Raw genomic sequence first — 17,675 nt, forward strand, 5'->3', positions numbered from 1 at the left:
GGCGGGAGAGGCTCCTGCCACCACCGCTGAGCTTGCCAGCCATGAGCCCAGCTTGTGGCTGAGTGGTGCTCCCCCTGTGGGAGTGCACTGACTACCAGGGGGCAGCGCCTGCATTGAGCGTCTGCTCCCTGGTGGTCAGTGTGTGTCATAGGGACGGGTTGTTCCATCGTTCGGTCGATTTGCATATTAGCCTTTTATTATATAGGATTCATTTTCATTGTCATGAAGAAATGACTTCTTAAGCAAGGGTAAACTTTAATTAAGATCCTGTCTAATGATCTCAAATTCCAACATGTTGGGTTTCTAACTAGTGGGATTTTACTCTACTCCACTTGTTCAAACAATGTTTGTTTCCACACCTATGCTCACTTGAACAAGATTAACAGAGCAGAGCTCAAATAAAATTACTGTTTTAATAGAACTTAAAAAAAGTTAGCATTAACTATTATTATGTTTTATTCTAACTCACTAGCATGCATTCTTGGAAACAAAAAGGACATTTAAGATGGAATTTTGCAGCCTAATTTCAAATAAGAAAGTTAACACATATCTTATATAATAAAGAGCTAATATGCTAATAGACCAGATGGCAGAATGACCTTCCAGAACGACCTTCCAGAATGACCTTCCAGAACAACCAGTGGGTGGGGAGCCAGGGGCAAGGCTGGGGCTGCAAGGCAGCAGCCGAGGAGGCAGAGCCTCTTGCATGAATTTCTTGCATTGGGCCTCTAGTGGTAGTTACGTTTCTTCAAAAATTCAACCTGTAAAATAAGAGGAAAAGTTAAAATACGTTGTGGAAAACAAGCAAATAATACTTTTAAAAGATAACTAATAATGAGAGATGGAAAGCATAGCATCCAACTGCTGGTGGTGGGTTCTCTTTGGGAAGCAGGTTATGGGCCAAGGTTTATCATCCATACTGAGACAGTTTGAAAGTGAAAGGGACACATTTAGTAATTATGCCAGGATGCGAGGCAGAAATCGGCACCGTTTCAGGCAAGGCAGGATGGGGTAGTCCCTTGAATTGGACTTGGGTTTGAATCCACGCTCAAAAATTATGGATTCATTAATCACGAGAAACTTTAATAATTTGCGTCATGTTTTTCTGAACTGTTTCATTTTGTCCAGTTTTGTATTACATGTGTGATTTGAAAAGAGTCAGTAAAGATTTAAAAAATATGGACAATGTGAGACTTGTACTTTAAAAATATTCAGAAACTAAAAACCATTTTGTTTTTATATTAGTGCTGTAATTTTACATAGCAAACTGCCAGTTGATGGAAGTTTCCTTTTGTAGCTTATTCATTCAATTTGAGTAATAGTTTTTAGAACTATGTTATATATTAGATGTTATATTATGTTTCTTAATCCTTGTACTACCCTATGAAGTAAGAATTCCAAATCTAATTTTTTAAAAAAATTACCTCCGTGAGGGAAAATGATTTGCCCAAATCACATGGCTGGTAAGTGGTAGAGTTTAGAATCAAAGGCAAGTCCAGTGATTCTTCCCCTTATTATATGGCTATTTTGAATATTAATACAGATTATCTTTACTCTGATAAGTATGTGCTTAAAATATGTACTGTACTCTCAAGTGTGTTTTTTATTACATTTCTAATAAAAATCATTTCTATAAGAATGCATCTCTAATTTTATAATGTTATCAGTGGGAAAATAGAAGAGGCTATATGAGCTTTAATGCCCATAAATGGCAGAGATGTCAGAATTATAAGCCCAGGATTTGAAGACAGGGAAAAAGTCAGCAATGCCAAAGCACTATTGTTATCAATCTAAGATATATCTCACAAGATTTCCTTGAACCCTGAACTTTGCCACAATACAGTTAATTGTAAAGTAGATGAGATATAAGACAAGAAACATCCCATACCTACCAGAGGGGTTTAGTGCATTGCATAAGTCCCAAAGCTATTGTTATAAGTGATCTAACTTATAATGAAAGCATAATTTGAAATTTAATGATAAAGATCTCATGTCTCTTTTACACATTTAGGTATAAAATAATTTTTAAAAATTTCAGGTCAATTTTTCCAGTACAAAATAAAGATGCCAGAAATAAATAACAGCTGTTTAACCATGTACAACAACATTGCACCACTGTTCAGGACAGGAGGCACAGATGAATTATGCTGATAGGCTGTGAAGTGGCAACATTATTTGTTCCTTTTCTTTTAGCCATCAGTCTTGAGTTCTCCATTACCCACTCCTTTTTAAATGATTCTACTGAAAAATGCAAAATAGCTCAATCCATTCATTTTCCTTAAGTTCCCTTAAAATAAAACACCAGAGCTGTAATTTGCTAATCATATTTCATCATTCATGACAATCACTGCAGAGAGTTATGGTTGGTGAAATTGCTGAGCGTCTGTGTGGCTGTTATTGTATGAAGGCCCATTTGGCAATGGAAAAATGTGTTGATCAAGAGTAAGTCATGGCATCACAGATTTCATACAGAAATATAGGTCCTGATAGAGATTTATTTTTACCTCTAGCTGCTCTCAATTTTCTATGACAACAACAACCATTATTGACCTAGATGTTCAAAACAGTGAATTAATCCTTCCAGTTGGGTGAAGGCCATGAGAGTTGGATAAGAAGGAAACTCTTCCTTTTAGATATGAGTCAGCATGGTGGCTCCAATTCCAGTGGAAAATGTCTCTGTTGGTGACTTAGCAATGGTCCAACTGACTGGCATTGTTGCCGAGCAGTCTGGACCACATGACTCTTGATACACAACTAATCTATTGACTAATCTATCATGTTGATGCTGTAATTAAGTATTTCCAAGGACCCATTCATTTATTCAGAAAGAGAAGTAATATTTATAAGCCAAACTATTTTGCTGAATGTTTCAAAAACACACCAAATATTTTATTTAATCTCCCAACAACTTTAAAAGGTGGGTATTATTATTTCAATGTTATAAAGAAGGAAGCTAAGCCTCAGAGAGGTTAAAGTCACTTGCTAAATTCATACAAGTAATAAATAGCTGAACTGAGTTTGATTTCAGGTCACTGGTTTCCAAGGTCTTTGTTGTCTTCTCTAGATTACACTGCTTCTCAGTAGCTGGGTCCACAAAAGAAAATTTTATGGATGGATGATAGGCTCACAAGCAGTCAGCAGCCTGGCTGGTGTAGCTCAGTGGTTGAGTGGGTGGCTAAGTGGTTGAGTATCAACCTAAGAATCAAGAGGTCATGGCTTGAATTCTGGTAAGGGCACATGCCCAGGTTGCGTTCTTGATCCCCAGTAGGGGATGTGCAGGAGGCAGCTGATCGATGATTTTCTCTCATCGATGTTTTTATCTCTCTATCCCTCTCCCTTCCTCTCTCTCTAAAAAAATCAATAAAAATATATTAAACAAAAACAAACAAACAAAAAACAGTCAGCAGATGGAAACCTAAATTTATTTAGCAGTCATGAAGAAGTATAGATCAATGATCCTTGGATCAACAAATTCCCATAAAAACATGTGCCATTTCAGAATTCCCATAAAAACCATGAGCTCTTGGTGGTAGCTTGTCCAAGCCTTCTTTTCCAGGTGTTCATGTTTGGCCTTTTCCCACTGCCTAACAGCTCACTGGCACACCAAACCCCTTTGCCCCCATTGTAGTGTGGGAGACTCGCTTTACAAACAGAGATGTTTACAGAGTACCTATTTCAGATCTTAACCTCACTGAGTAGACACCCATAATAAGGCTGGGGGCTCAGTCTCCATTTTAGATCTTTGGTTTTTCCTATGACTATTGTCATGTTGGAGTAAAAACGGTGGAACTAATGAATGGAAGAATGAGAAGTCCTTTCTGTGACATCTCTAGTATGACATCAGGTTACCTTCCATAGCACCTGAGTCTGTGTCTCATCTCTATCCCTTAGTGGCTGAGTAGCTTGGCCAGCCCATTTTATCTTTCTAGGCTTTACTGAAAAGAGGCAGCCTTATAGGTGTCCTGTGAGAATGAACTGGGATGGTATAGATGAGAGCAGTCTAGAAAGTATAAAATACTCTATAGACTTAAGATATTAGGTTGTCTACTGCCTCCTTTTCTGCAGATACTCCCCACTGAGTTGCCTAAAATAAATAAATATGAAATGACATTAGGATCTGAAACTATTTGAGGGATTCTAACTCCAGTGATAGTGAAAATGTTTGCCCTGGAAGAGTAGGGACTCTCTCTTTTTTGTTCCCACAATAACTATTACTGATATATCCCTTCCTTGTAGAACTTACCCCATAGAATTGTGAATGTCTATTTACATGTCTGTTTTCTCTCCTCAAGAACAGGGAGCCAATCTTAGTCATATTTTTATCCACAGTGCTTGACATTGAACCTGGCACACAATAAGGACTCAATAACTGTTTAATGATATGAGTAATATTTACTAAGCATTTACTCTATGCCACTGTTTTAAGTACCTTACAAATATAAATTTATTTAATCCTCACAACAATAAAATTATCTACATTTTATCTATGAGGGAGCTGGGGTGAGGTTCAGAAATATTAACTAACCTACTGAGTCATGCAGCGGTGGATCTGGGCTTTGTGGGATATGAACCAGGTGTTTTGACTTCAGAGTGCTCTTAACTCTATACTCTCCTGCCTTTAAGACATCATTGTCAAAGCTTGGACAATAAAGGAAACTATAGCTAAAAGAAAAATGTTATTTCTTCAATTATTTTATATATAAACATAATTCTACCACCTAAAGGTAACTATACTTGATATTTTTCTTCATTTTGTGGGTAATATTTTGTATACTTAAATTTATACTGTAAATGAATTTATAGGTTTGTTTTTACTTTTATCATATTGTATTCATTTTAATGATAAAAATATTCTTGCCAAAATGGGTAGATCATTATTTAGCCAAACATTCTCCCATAATTGGGCACTGTATTTCTCTTCCTAATTTAGGTGATTCCCTAATTAACAGTTTTGTGCATAAATCTTTTCTATAGATTATATTTTTGTGTGGTCCACAGAAGTGGATGTTATTGAGATTTATTTTATACACAATGCCAAATTGCTAGCTACAAAGACAGTACTAATTTACACCCTTACCAGTAGGGTCTGAGCAGGCCTTTGATGCTGGAGAGGAGGTTTTGAGGGAGGAGAGTACAGAGATGGGAGGGTTCTGAGCAAGAAGGAGACCGGGGAGCACCAGGAAGCAGTGAGTTGCCTACTTCAAAGTGTTAAGCAGGACTGGTCTTTGACACATAGGCCCTTCATCCACTTAGAAGAAGTGGAATGAAACAAAAGCTTCCCAAAGAGAAAATGGAATTCTGTAGTCTTAGGCTGCACCTCCTTTGCCTAAGGATCTGAACGGCTCCATTCTTACTAAGTGTGGCAAGCCATTAGGACTTAGTTCATCAGCAGAATGATGATGTTGTCCTAAATTTGACTAACAGATAATAAAACATTTCAAAGGCAAAGCAACTCGAAGAAGATATTCTTAGAATCGTCTCTTTCTCTGCACACATGTGTGCATGTACCTATGTGTAAGTGGGATGGTGGTAGAGTGGGGTAGGGGTGTCAGTTTGAGAACAGTTGCCAGTAAGAGAAATCAAAGGATCGACTTTGCCATTTTGCAGGTTTTCTGAGCTTATTTTGTTAGGTTTGGCACACTGCAGTGAATTTAGAGCACCATGCTGAGGTCTTTTCATTAATACCTGGGAGGCTGTCTCTCGCCTATGGCACTTCAGTAGAGGAATTATAAATATATAATTCACCAAGTGTCTAACTTCATATCTTGTAAAATCCCAGTTTTAATTATCTAAGAAAAGCATTTACTTTTCTCTGCCTTTATCTTATGCCTTGAGTGGGTTTCCTGGCTTTCTCCATCTTTTTTCTCCCTCCTTTTTCTCTTCTCTTTAACTCACTAGCAATTATGTCTTGACTGCAGGGCACTCATATTTCCAGTTAGGGGCTCCATTTTTATTGTTTGTCTTCACAATATCTATATTCATCTGTTTATATCTCTTGGCTTTTTTTAGATCCCGAAGACCAAGTATGCTTTGCTTACCTAGGTTTGCAAGAAGAAAATGACCTCTATTCGTTTCAAAGCAGCTAACCTGGCCACAGCGATAATGTGAGTTATAGAAGCTATAGATTACTTGCAGTAAAAAAAAATTGCATCTTTTGACAAAAAGAATAGGAACCACTGGAGAGAACTGGTAACATTTTCACTGGGCAAGTGAGAACTTTCTTTTGGCCAGGAGCATTTTAATTAACACCTCAGAATCAGATAAACCTAAATAGAGGACTGGCTCCACTTAATAGCTTACAAACTTGGCAATGATGTCTAAGTCTCAGTTGCTTCATCTGTGAAATAGGGATAATAATATTTACACCATCGAGTGGCTGGAAGGCTTAAATAAGATAAATCATGTAAATCCTTTGACATAAGGCCTGGCCTGTGTGCGCCATAAATGTTGACTGCAATTATTTTAATCATTATTCTTAACAGCGTCATTATTGATTTGATGCAAAATTTCTCACTTGCTTTATTTTATACACAGAACTCTTTTTTTTCTAAATGTAGCCTCTATAATCTTAACAGATGAAAGGGAGGGAATATTCTTCCCAGGCAGCCAGTTAATATTGTGATAAGAATTGCACATTTGTTGTATTTCTCCTCCTTTTGCACTTGTTTGGGAAACTGTTGTCTGTTCCCATGGATTGTGTTTGATTGTGGGGTTAACTGATCCATAAATGGATAGGGAAGAGCATGAAGGCACCAGAGAAAATATTTATGAAGAAGCATCTCAGACATAAATATGTATTTAGCTTGTAATAGAATCCTTCAAGCCAGTGCTTTGCACTGCCACCAGGATACATGGCTGAGAGCTTGCTGATACATCTTCCCTCCTACATACACTCTCCTATGGCTCCTACTATAAAAACAGTAGCATATTAATAATAATAAAAGGCCTTCCTAAAGATGCAGCATGTTATGACAAGTTGTTGGGCATTAACAGCAATTCTGTAATATGTAATTTGAGGCATATATTTTCAAAAACACATTCCTCAGATCTATGGCATGCTTGATTCAAATCGGCTGCCGTGATCTGTGTCTCCTTGAATTTTTTCTTTCATTGCTCCATTTCACTTGCACAATTTTTCCCATTTCTTTCCTCCCATGATCAATTTCCCACTTGCACAAAGCATCAAAATCTCTTCAAGGCTGGTTCCTCAATACTTACCAAAGCTTTCTATTCTGTATTTTAGGGAGTGGGGTAAAAAGCAAGAAGCCTTTAAAGTCAGCAAGTAATTCTTCTGTGTGTTTGTTTTAATCCCTTAAAATAAAGATCTTAATTCTTTGTTCTTCTGGGTCTTGACCATTTTAATAGATGAACAACTCACCCTCTTGAGCTTTTTCCTCGTGTAATGAACTGAGTAGAGGACAATAAACCCACTTGGTTAGAACCCAGAGCCTCAGGTTAAGTGTTCTCCATCTGGGCAGCTGGCCTTGCTGGCTTCTGCCATCACAGCCTAGAGAAATGCTGGTAAGAAGCAGGAGGAGAGTGTGAGTGGGCCCCCCATAAAGTTACCACCCCCAAGCCCCCAAGAAGGACTGAAAGTGCTTGTCCTTAGGCAATAGTGAAATGAGTTCAATATGCAGCCATTTAGTGGGGGTGGAGTGGAAATAATAATTATTTTTATGAATTTGTCTGCTGCTAACTTTTGAATACTTGGTGGTGGTGGGTGGGTGTGGGGTGGGTGGGTGGAGAGCACAATTCATCTTGTGGGTGAGAGACTCCTGGGAAAATGGCTTGGGAGAGTTTATGTGAAAGAGAAGACATTTCAGACTCAGTATAGCATCACCAGCCAGGAGAGGCTAAAATGCTCTGCTTGAGAGAAAACAGGTTTGGGGAATTAATGCTGCTCTTCTGGTTGATGGTTAGAGGAGGGAAATTTGAAGAGAGACTGTTGGAAACAGTAATACTGTCTAACCTTTATTGAGTGCTTACTATGTCTCAGTGTGTGTGTGTGTGTGTGTGTGTGTGTGTGTGTGTGTGTGTGCGCAGATGTTCCTTGATTTACAATGGGGTTATGTCCCAATAAACTCACTGTAAGTTGAAAAATGTTATAAATAAAAAATGCATCTAATGCATCTAACCTACTGAACATCATAGCATAGCCTAACCTACCTTATATGTACTCAGAACACTTACCTTAGCCTGCAGCTGGGCAACACCAGTCAACTAACACAATGCATACACTGTAGAATATCAGTTGTTGACCTACATGATTGTGTGGCTGACTGGAGCAACAAGAGAGTATCATACTGCACATCACGAGCCTGGGAAAAGGTCAAAATTCAGAATTCCAAGTACAGTTTTTACTGAAAGTGTATCCCTTTTGCACCATTGTCAAGTCCCGGTATGGCCAGCAGTCCTTGGTTATCCTTGGCTTCCAGCTGAGTCATCCCACCCTCGGGTTCTGTTTCCCAGAGGTGTTCTTCCTGTGTGTCTTCACATTGACTTGCCTCTACCTACCTCTCCCTGTGCCCAGATTCCCCCTTTTTATAAGGGCACCAGGCAGATACTGGATTAGGTGCACCCTAATCAGTTTGTTTTTACTTGATTACTTCTGTAAAAAACCTATCTCCAAATAAGTTTACATTGTGAGGTACTTGAGGTTAAGACTTCAATCTATCTCCTCCCCCCTTTTTTTTTTAACACAATTCAACCTGTAACATCCATTAAGTGGTTACTCCTCATTCCTCTCTCCCAGCCCCTGGCAACCACCAATCTGCTTTCTGTCTTTATGGATTTAATTACTCTGCACATTTCATAAAAATGAACTCATACAATATGTGACCTTTTGTGTTTGGCTTCTTTCATGTAGTATAAATGCTTTTGAGGTTCATCCATGCAGTAGCATGTTTCAGTACTTATTTCTTTTTTATGAGTGAATAGTATTATACTTATTTCTCAAATGAAGAAATGAGGCACATAAAGGTTAAACAATGCATCCAAGATCATACAAGCAGGAGATATTGGAGGTGGGAATTGAACCTAGAAGACTGCTCACAAAGCCTGTGCATCAGAGAGACATGAGCACTAGAAAGAGCATGGTCCAGCCACAGGAGAGGAAGAGGGTGAGTGTGGCATGTCCAAAGGCCTCTTAAGAATGATGCCTAATAGTCACCACTAGACATATGAAAAGATGCTCAACATCACTGATCATTAGAGAAATGCAAAATAAAACCACAGGAAGATACCATCTCCCACCTGTCAAAATGACTACCATCAATAAAACAACAAACGAGTGTTGGTGAGAAAGTGGAGCAAAGAGAACCCTTGTGCACTGTTGGTTGGAATGCAGGTTGATGCAATATGGAATTACCTCAAGAAATTAAAGATGGAACTGCCGTATGATCCATCAATTCCACCTCTGGGAATATATATGAAAAAAAACCTGAAACATAATTTAAAAGAATATATGCACCCCTATGTTCATTGCAGCATTATTTACAATAGCGAAGATTTGGAAGCAGCCCAAGTGCCCATCAGTATATGAGTGAATAAAAAGCTGTGGTATATTCACACAATGGAGTACTACTTGGCCATAAAAAGGAAGGTAATTGTACCCTTTTCAACAGCATGGATGGACCTGGAGAGTATTATGCTAAGGGAAAAAAGCCAGTCAGAGAAAGACCAGTACCATATGATTTCATTCATATGTGGAATCTAATGGACAAAGTAAACTAACAAACAAAACAGAAACAGACTCATAGATAGAGAACAAATTGACAGCTGTCAGAGTGGAGTGGGGTTGCAGAGCTGGGTGAAAAAGGTGAAGAGACTAACGCCACCCCCCCCCAAAAAAAAAACTCAGACACAGGCAATAGTAGGAAATGGGGGTGTGGGAGGTGGGAGGGGATAAAGGAGGGATAATGGTGATGGAAGGAGACTCGAATTGGGGTGGTGAACACACAATACAATATGCAGATAATGTATTATAGGATTGTACACCTGAAAATTCTATTAACCAATGTCACCCAAAATAAATTCAATAAAAAAGTAAAAAAAAAAAAAGAACCATGCCTAGTATTCAATTTTAAGTTGTTTTCCTATTTTGTGCTATGCAGCCACCTTCTACATTTCCCAGGAAACCTTCGGTAAACTTTTCTCACTTGACTGTTTTGTATTAAGTATGTGCTGGGAAGAACGTGAAGGATTCCATCCAGAGTGGAGGTGGGAATTTTAAGTAAAGGATGACCTGGAAAATGTAAATTCACAGGTATTTGACTATTTTGTTGGAGAAGTAAGGGAAAGAAGGATCCCACACAGGCTGTAGGATTTGGGGACAAGACCACATAGCTTTGTGTGATCATATTGATGTCACCTAGAAGCTCTGATGTATCAAAATTTATCCTTTTGCCCTCACCACCTAAACTCATCACATCCTCTTATCTCTGCTTTGGATGAGTGAATACCAAAGTGGTGTGTGTCAGAAGTGGTCTAAGAATTGTTCCTCTGGAATTCTTACCGTTTGAAACAGCATAGATGGAACTGGAGAGCATTATGCTAAGCGAACTAAGCCAGTCAGAGAAAGATAAATATCACATGATCTCACCATTCATTTGTGGAATATAATGAACAACATAAACTGATGAACAAAAACAGATCCAGAGACAGAGAAGCATCGATCAGACCATCAAACCTCAGAGGGAAGGTAGGAGAGGGCAGAGGAAAGGGGGAGAGATCAACCAAAGGACTTATATACATGCATATAGGCCTAACCAATGGACACAGACACTAGGGGGGTGAGAGCATGTGAGGGGGATTGGGGGGGGATGGAGGAGATAAGACACTTATGTAATACCTTAATCAATAAAGAAAAAAATATATAAAAAATTGTTCCTCTGCTAGGGCAGTTTCAGAACAGTCCAAAAAATTAAAAAATTGCAAGAGCCAACTTGCCAAGCCAGGGAGATGTGGTTCTCCACATGCAAATTAAGACTGGATTTTGAGGACTGGCATGGTCTCCTTTCAGAAACGAAGGCAGTATACTCATTTCCTAGGGCTGCTTCAAACAACAGAAATTTACTCTCTCACAATTCTGGAGGCTAGACAAGGTGTTGGCCAGGTTGATTCTTCCTGGAGGACTCAAAAGGAGAGTCCATTCCCACTGGACATGAGTGGCCAGGGACAATTAACTCCTCGTCTTAGTACTCAATGATGGGAGAAGTATTCCACTTCTGCCACCCCTGCTGGCACCTTGGGCTCTGAGCCTCAGCCTGTGTGAGATCCTGGAGCCACCAGAATATAGAGCAGCCATGGGCAAACTACGGCCCGCGGGCTGGATCCAGCCCGTTTGAAATGAATAAAACTAAAAAAAAAAAGATCGTACCCTTTTATGTAATGATGTTTACTTTGAATTTATATTAGTTCACACAAACACTCCATCCATGCTTTTGTTCCGGCCCTCCGGTCCAGTTTAAGAACCCATTGTGGCCCTCGAGTCAAAAAGTTTGCCCACCCCTGATATAGAGTCATCCCAGTCAGAGGAAAACATGAGACATGTTGGGTTTGGTGGATGTGAATGTGTGGCTGGAAACAGAGTTGGAGCTGACTGTCTTCTTGGTAGTGCAGGCAGAATGGTCTGAATGCTCTTGTAGTTGCTACCTTGGAGGTTTGTCATCTACTGCGTAGAATAAATCTTGTTATGTGATTGAAGAGGACCAAAGTTCTGCCACCCTAAAACTGCCATTTGCGATATTGATTGTAAGCTGATTATTAAGAAACAAAAGACTTGCCCTGGTCGGTGTGACTCAGTGGTTAGAGCATTGGCCCACCCACCAAAAGATCATGGGTTTGATTCCATGTCAAGGGCAAGTGCCTGGGTTGCAGGTTTGAACCCCAGCCTCAGTCGGGATGTGTGTGGGAAGCAACCAATCGATGTGTCTCCCTCACATCAATGTCTCTCCCTCCCTCCCTCCCTCCCTCCCTCCCTCCCTCCCTTCCTCCCTCCCTCTTTTCCACTCTCTCTAAAAATCAATGGAAAAAATATCCTCAGGTGAGAACTAACAACAACAAAAGAAATAAAAGACTCATAGAACCTTTGACCCTCTCCCCTTTCCTGCCTAAACAGATTCAGATGGAAAACTTGCTCCAGGAAGGGAACCTCAGCATAATCACTTAGCATTAGACAGGAAGACTCCAAGCCTGCTTATTAGATCATCTCCATCTCCCAACCCTGGCCCATTGTTTCTGTGTTGCCAACAAAGATGTACCTGCCAGGTGTCTTCTACTCTTGCTCAGTTATTTGCAAATCGCCCGTTCTCACTTTTGAAGCCTAACATCCCACCCCACCTTTCTCCTTTGTCCAAAATGAAGTAAGTACCCAATTTTACCTAACTGATTTTGGGAATTTCCATGCTTATGTAAATTCCCCATGCTCGTGTATTAAAATTCTCCTGTTAATCTGTCTCTGCTAATTTGACTATTAGTCCAGCTAGAAGACTTAGGAGGTGGGAGAAAAAGTATTATTTTTAGCCCCATATGATAATACTAGTTTTTTTTTTCCTTTTTCCTTTTTGTATTGAGCTTTAAAAAAGTGTATGTTTAGTGAAAAATGAAGTCCTAGAATCCTTTGCTCAAAAATGTTGATGATGAACGTGAAGACTGCACAAATGCTTATTAGCATTTGCCATGTACCCTGGGGGCTGTAATAATATCACTAACCACTGGAAACCCAGAAACCAAAGTTGTTGTTTTTTTTTAAAGAATCACATCTATTTAAAAAATCAGCTATTTTAAGACAATTTATGCCTGGTGATGACAATTTCACACATGTAGTGTGTGTTCTATATCACTCTAGGAAGTATGACTTTTCAGTTAGGTAAAATGATTATTCTTGCCAGTTAATTTTGCTTAATTTTTATTCCATTTTTTCTTATGCACATAGGAAAAGTAAAGTGACGTTATTAGTGGGATGGCTCCATTAGCAGAATAAGGATATCACAAATAGCCAGATGATGCAGTTTTATATCAGTTTCTTCAAGAGAAAACCAGATAATTTAAATAATGGTTTGATTTCTTTTCATACAATTTATGGACTCAGAGTAAAGCTTTTGGAAGTTCATTCTGTCAAAGATATAGTCTCTGATATTATTGTAATTTATCGCTTCACTTAAGAACCAGTCAACAGTGGAGATGGTCCTGGTACAACACACAAATTTTAGTGGAGCACAGCATCATAGAGAAAATGGTGTTATTACTAAATTCAGAAACCCGTGGAGTAGAAATGTATTTGGAATTAGATGTAGTGCGTTCATAGTTCATATCTATATCCAAACAAGCTGTGTTATCCTACCAACAAAACTGAAGCTATAGGTGTCAGAAATAAATGTTTTTATTTGTACACTGGGAAACTCAAGTACAAAATACTCGGGGTAGAGAAGATGTTGAGTAAAAAAGTGCTTCATCCTGGTGATGGGACTCTTCCTTTTCTTCATGCTCTTAGATTTTAGAAATGTTTGAGCCTTAACTGGGCTACTTTGTACATCAACTCAAGTGTACTACAATATATATTGACCTTTTATTCTCTTTTCTTTTTAACAAATGAGTCTTCTAAATTTTGTTACATTTTGTTCAAAATCAATTGGTAATCTTTAATCAAGTATTCAAAGAATGATGAGCCAAAAGCAAGCTTTTAGGAAAATGTAATTATTGAAAACAAAACTCATACTTACAAAACCAAAGGCAGAATTGAGTGAATTAAATAATTTAAATTCGAGAGTAAATAATTATGCTTTGAAATATCTTACTTATGAGAAGAATACTTCAATGAAGCTTTTACGTTCATTTGGGTGAATTTATATTCTGAATGGAATGAAATGAAATTGAGAAGTTATATGATTTTGCAGCATTTAAATTTGGCAAACATTAAAAATTATAAATAGAGACAACTTATTTGATGTTTTATCTCATAAAATATTTGTCAAAGAAAGTTTCTCAGAGTGGAAAAGACTGTGAAAATATTTGACCTGAAATATTAACACATATCAATAAGAAAAAAATTAGAATTGAGAATATTTTCTGTTTATCAGAATTAGTTCTTCACTTACCAAGTATCTTAGCACCTGTAGAAAGAATATTTTCTTAATTAAAAGTACTGTGGTGAACAGATAAGTTGAAGATGTCAATAATTCAAATTTAAAAGTGATAAAAAGCAACTTTGAAGAAGATTGTAGGTAATTTTATGAAAAATAAAATATACATATTAAAAATATATTAGTTATCAAAATACCTGTGACATGGTATTTAATATAGATATGACTCCAGAACTAATTAAAATAAGTGTTTATGAACTAATATTTAGTTTATATTATTTTTAACTGTACAGACAAATTAAGCTAAATAAATTTTTAAATTTCACTTTAATGTACTTTTTTAATTTTTAGATGTGACTTTGTGATAAAAAAATAATTTTTTACAAGAGCTGTTTTTTAGACCTATCATTATAGTAAAGCCAACCTGTCAATGTATAATGCATACTTTTAAAATTACATACTTTTATTTATTTTTCCCTCTTTAACTCTCAAAATTGTCCCAGTATGGATAATAATTATATAGTCATGTAGTTAAAACAAATTCCTATTTTGGGTGTGTTTCTTTTAAGTTCTATTGCCTCATTAATGACTTTGGATGATGTTTCACAGTCATTTCCCCACGTATAGACTCCCGAACGCCAAGAAATGACTGCCTATTAATTGCTCGGTTAGAAGATGGATGTACCTTGAGTATTTGATGGCTTCTCACTCCTTCCCCAGCTCACTTTGACCTCTCGTCCCCACAACCATACACTCACTAACAGTGATTTCCAGCTCAAATTCACTCAGTAAGCATTTAAAATTTATTTTATTTTTATAAATAAAATTTTATTTGCATTCATTATGTATCATTAACTAATCATTGTATTGTTTATTTATATTACAATATATAGTTCTTTTCTATGTAGAAAGAAAGTGTAATTCTTTCATTATTATAACCTACTACACACAAACATACTCACTAATGAGTTCATTAAGAGCCAAATAATTAGGTAATTGGTGTTTTAAATGCCTTATATCATGCAGAAATCCACAGTGGGTTGTTTCATATGTAATTAAGGGATATAGGTAATAGAGGGAACACATTATTATTTTCCCTTTAGTGTAATAGAATATAGGCTATCCACTAGAATTTCAGGAAAGGATTAGAGTCAGATAACAAGGGACATCTATACTTTTGAGTGACTTATATTTATTATTTTTTCCAGCTTTACTGAAATATAATGGACATGAAACATTATGTAAGTCTAAGATGTATAGTGTGTTGATGTGATACACTTGTATATTGCAGAATGATCATCTTCATAACATTGCCAGTCACTCTACTAGGCCCTGGGGTTTAACAGTGAACACATTAAACAAAGTATTTTTTCCTCATGGAGTTTAGGAGAAGCTCTACACTGAGTGGCCAGATTATTATGACCACCCCATCAGTACTTCATTGGGCCACCTTTTGCCTTCAATACTGCGGTGATTCTTCTTGGCATTGACTCCACGAGATGTTGAAAGGTGATGCGAGGAATCTGACACCATGCCTGATAAATAGCACTGTCCAGTTCTGTGAGATTTGATGGTTGTGGAACCAGCCCTTGATGGCTCTTTTAACTTCGTCCCACAAATGCTCAATTGGATTGAGATCTGGTGATTGTGGGGGCCACCTAAGCAAGGTAAAGTCTCCCTCATGTTCTTGAAACCACTCCTGCACAATACGAGCACCGTGGCATGGCGCTTTGTCTTGTTGGAAGAAGCCATTTCCATTGGGATATGCCATCAACATGATAGGATGAACTTGATCAGCAACGATACTTAGGTATGTTGTGATATTCAGACATTGTGCCACACGAATTAAAGGGCCCAAATCATGCCAGGAAAACATGCCCCAAACCATAACACTGCCCCCACCATCTTGAAGGGTTGTACTCATGCATGTGGAGTGCATGCTTTCATGCTGTTTCCGCCCAATTCTCACTCTGCCATCTGCATGATGCAACTGGAAACATGATTCATCAGACCACATGACTTTTATCCAATGCTCGACTGTCCAATCCTTGTGTTCCCGTGTGAATTGGAGACATTTTATCTTGGTAACTGCAGACACCTTTGACTTCCATATCCCATACGATGCAGTGTAAGTCTAATTTGCCTACAAACGTCAGGTGGTCATAATAATCTGGCCACTCAGTGTATGTATATATATATATATATATATATATATATATATATATATCCCACATTAAAAGGCTGTTAAATCATGTTGTTTACCCATATCTTCAGAAAAAAATCACTCCTACTGTCGTGGTAAACAACCTGCTTCCCTATATATAATGGTCTGGCCCTCTAGCAACTTCAGCTTGAAATTATAGCTAATTTGCTTACAAACATCAGGTGGTCATAATAATCTGGCCACTCAGTGTATATACACAGTATAAACTATGTCAGGTGGAGATGCATGCTTAAAGAGGAAAAGAAATCATGCTAAGGAGACACAGGCAGAGTAGGAAGGTGCTATTTTATTTAGAGGAAGTCTTTTCTGTGCAATGCAGGGGCTAGAATGAGGGGCTGAAGCAACTACTTGGACATCTTGAGGAAAGAAGGCTAGGTGAGGCTGGGACAGGAGGATGCCTGATGTGCGTGAGGAAAAGTGAAGGGGCCAGCACAGCTGGGGAGGAGGAAGCCATGGGGAGAAGGAAAGAGAGGAGATCAGAGAGGCTGGGAGCAGGGAAGATACTGGAGGACATTGAAGGCCAGAGTAAGGACTTTGGATTTTATTTTCAGTGAGATGGGAAGCCACTGAAAGTTTTGAGCAGAGGAATGTCATCCCCTGATGTATCAATTTTGAAGGGTGTTTGCTAAAAACTCAAGGTGATTTCATGTTTAACAAGGATCTTGCAGTTTTAATCTTCAGAGAGCAGGGAGGTGATTGAACCAGAAGAGATGTCTTGAGTGAGAGTCACATGCTGTTTAAAAGACTGAGATGTGGGAGGAGTGCTTTCTCAAGTCACAGCCCTCAGGGGACCAGGCCTCACGTTACTGAGGAGAAAGAGTTCGTACACTGGCACTGGCAGTCAAACACCAAGAATTGTAGTGGAGAATATTGGCTATTTTATTATAAACTAGAGGCCCAGTGAACAAAATTCGTACACTGGGGGGGCGGGGGGAGGGTTGTCCCTCAGCCCAGCTTGCACCCTCTTCAATCTAGGACCCCTCGGGGGATGTCTCTGCGGGATCGGGCTTAAACCAGCAGTCGGACATCCCTCTCACAATCCAGGACTGCTGACTCCTAACCACTCGCCTGCCTGCCTGCCCGATTGCCCCTAACTGCTTCTGTCTGTCAGCCTGATCACCCCCTAACTGCTCCCTGCCAGCCTGATCACCCCCAACTGCCTTCCCCTGCAGGGCTGAGGGGACTGGGGGACTCTGGCTGGATGAGGTGGGGCTGAGGGGACTGGGGGACTGAGGCTGGATGAGGCTGGATGCTGCGGGGACTGGGTGAGGCGGGGCTGAGGGGACTGGGGGACATTGGGTGGATGAGGGGACTGGGTGCTGCCATCTTGTGGCTGTGGGCACTGCCATCTTGTGAGGATGTGACAGTCA

Source organism: Myotis lucifugus, unplaced genomic scaffold (genome assembly GCF_000147115.1).
Source record: "Myotis lucifugus unplaced genomic scaffold, Myoluc2.0 scaffold_95, whole genome shotgun sequence".
Taxonomy (NCBI): domain Eukaryota; kingdom Metazoa; phylum Chordata; class Mammalia; order Chiroptera; family Vespertilionidae; genus Myotis; species Myotis lucifugus.